The 3,134-nt window shown below is 35.6% G+C and overlaps 1 non-coding gene across 1 annotated transcript; it reads left to right on the top strand.

The window, feature by feature from the left end:
* The first annotated feature begins 1,550 nt into the window (after positions 1-1,550).
* Positions 1,551-1,623, top strand: TRNAF-GAA (transfer RNA phenylalanine (anticodon GAA)). The gene has a single exon. It is a non-coding gene; the product is annotated as a tRNA-Phe (tRNA).
* The last annotated feature ends 1,511 nt before the right edge of the window (positions 1,624-3,134 follow it).

Here is a 3,134-nt window from a genome sequence, read left to right as displayed (position 1 = left end):
TCAAGGAGCAGCCTTTTGTCTTCAATTTCATGAGGAAATCTTCCTAAGATGTGTTGGCTTTTCATCTATGGTAGCTTTCACCCATAGAGTCCCTTCAAAACTTGATTTCAAAGCTTCCAATTCCCCCCAAAACCTAGGATTTCAATCCAAGTCATGGGTTCCCTTTCAAAACGTTTCCAATGATTAATTTATGATGGATTATGGTTGAATTGATACTTAATTGTTGATTAATAATGAACCACCCCCCAAGAACCCATGAATCCCCCATAATTCTAAATTGTGAAATCATGATGTGGGTTGATTGATTATATAAGCATGTCAATTGATTATATCTATATTGATTGAGTGATTGAATCATGATATTCCCCTATCTAATGTAGTAATCCTAGATGTTTGGGTTGAGTTTGTTCATAGCCTTGAAGGGCAAATTATGAGGGTTTGTACATGTTGATGAGAATTGTGTATGAGCTTATGATTCACTTAGAAAGTGAAGATCCTATGACTATTGTGTAATGTTGGTGTTGTTGAAAGATCATTCTCTCCTTACCCTTACACATTATTATGCATGAAATGTCTAGGATTATGATAATGTTGTTGTGTTGATTGAAAGGCAATTCTCATGAAACACTATGACCATGATGTGAAAGGTTTACTCACATATTAATGATTCTAAGGTTAAAATTCCATTCTCACCTAATTGAATCCATCAACTATTTTATGAGTTGTGTTGAATGAAGGATAAGATACTCCTTCACACATGTAAATACAATTCAAGACTAACTATGTAAATTTTGGGAAAGTATGCTTAGCACCAAGTGGATATGGAATGTGAGGTAGAGGCTCTCCCGTTAATATAATAGGCCAGGTCATCTAAAGTAACCTCATGAGATGGAAGCTCCCCGAATCCGTAGTTTTTCTATAAAAAATCGATGAATTGGTGTGAATCCATTCTACATTGAAGAAAGAATTGAATATTCATTGATCAAATCATTCACTCCATAGTCTGATAGATCTTTTGAAGAACTGATTAATCAGACGAGAATAAAGATAGAGTCCCGTTCTACATGTCAATACCAGCAACAATGAAATTTATAGTAAAAGAAAAATCCGTCGACTTTAAAAACCATGAGGGTTCAAGTCCCTCTATCCCCAAAAAGACTATTTAACTCCCCAACTATTTATCCGACCTCCTTTCCTTAGCGGTTCCAAATTCCTTATCATTCTCCTTCACTCTATTCTTTAAGAAATGGATTTTTTTTCTAAGCGTATATGGCTTTCTCTTATCACAATTTGATATCTATGATACACATAGAAATGAACATCTTTGAGCAAGGAATCCCTAGTTGAATGATTCTCGATCAATACAATATCATTACTCATACTGAAACTTACAAAGTCATCTTTTTGAAGATCGAAGAAATTCCCATAAAAAGATTTATTCAACTTTTGTCCTTTTAATTGACATAGACCCCAGTTATAGGATAAAATGAGGACACTACGAAAAGGACTGCAAATCCTCGTGTTAGCGGTTCCAGTCGAGATTGGGAATAGCTGGGATAGCTCAGTTGGTAGAGCAGAGGACTGAAAATCCTCGTGTCACCAGTTCAAATCTGGTTCTTGGCACATGATTAATTTGTATGGGTCTCTCTTCCCTAGAATTACTTTCTAATTAATTTATATGACCTATTCGAAGCTGCCACCGGTATGCGAATGATGCATATTTTTTATAGTCTAGACTAGAATAATAGCTTTATCCTGTTTGGCGAGATATACCCCATCTAGAACATAGATGGTAGAGTTTCTTAGATAAAGTATTATATCTCCTCGTTTTTTCTCCTCTTGTTCAAACGAATTTGAATACGTAATACATATTAGAGTCGAATCCGAATCTAGGGGGGTTGAAATAGACAAGATTCAGCTCAGATCCAAAGAAATAGAATCTGATATTATCTCATTTCTTTGTCTTTTCTTTCATATTTGATTTCTTTATTCTAGATTTCTCCATTCCTTCCGATATGCCTTTCTAGAACCCGTCTAAGTAATGTGCGCAGTACAAAGTTCATGATGCATAACTCATTTGGTTCATCCTATTGGTGTGACCCATCCGGAAGAAGTATCTTCCAAATAAATGTGAGAATTCCAATGAATCCCTAATTGTGTTTTGTTGTTAGGCTTAATTTATAACAAAACATGCAATCCTTGAATATCTGAAATTGTCTAAGTGGAAATAGCTTTCTTATCATTCAATGAGCATCTTGTATTTCATAAAAATTGGGGGCAATATAATCCTTATGTACGGGCCATCCTATCCAACTTTCAGGCATAAAGATATGTTTCAAGCATGGAAGATTATCGTAAGAGATTCCCAACATATCATATGATTCTCGTTCTTGAAAATCCACACTTTTCCAAACCCAGAAAATAGACAGAATTCTAGGATTCCTCCTGGAGGCAAATACTTTTATGCATAGCTCTTCTCGTTGATCCACACCATCCTCTATTCTCGTAAGATGATACACACTAGCTAACAGCCCGCCAAGCGCTACATCATAGGCACATTGAGAGTGTAGATAGTTGTACCCATATACATAAAAAATTACAGTAATGGAATGCCAATCCTCGGGCTTTATTTGTAAAGTCTCTATTCCCTGGTAATCAAAGCCCAAAGATCTATGAATTAGCCCATTCTTGACTAGCCAAGCAAACAAACAACCCTGCATCTTTTTTATCTCTCCCGCATTTTTATTTGTATAAATATTTCACATTTACGATGAAATTTATGAAAATTGGCCCACCACTTCTTATTCTGGACAAAGGAATACTGTCTAATTCACTAATTCGGCAGAAGATATTGAATTTTTGTATTTGAAAAAGATTTTCGTAGGGATCTCTGAAGTAGATGGTGGTTGATAAAGAACTCTTTGATCATAATTTCCCGTATGAATACTGCATCGAACGTGAAACTTGTGGTTGGTAGTAAAGTATCGATTCGCTCTTTGAGACCTAATTCGATCTTCATAGAGTTCTCGAGATATTTTCTTATGAAGTTTTGTTATAGCATCTATAACCGCTTCCGGTTTAGGTGGACAACCTGGCAAATATACATCTACAGGAATTAGCTTATCGACTCCCCG

Source organism: Solanum stenotomum, chromosome 5 (assembly GCF_019186545.1).
Source record: "Solanum stenotomum isolate F172 chromosome 5, ASM1918654v1, whole genome shotgun sequence".
Classification (NCBI taxonomy): domain Eukaryota; kingdom Viridiplantae; phylum Streptophyta; class Magnoliopsida; order Solanales; family Solanaceae; genus Solanum; species Solanum stenotomum.
This window is presented reverse-complemented; position numbering and strand designations above follow the sequence as displayed.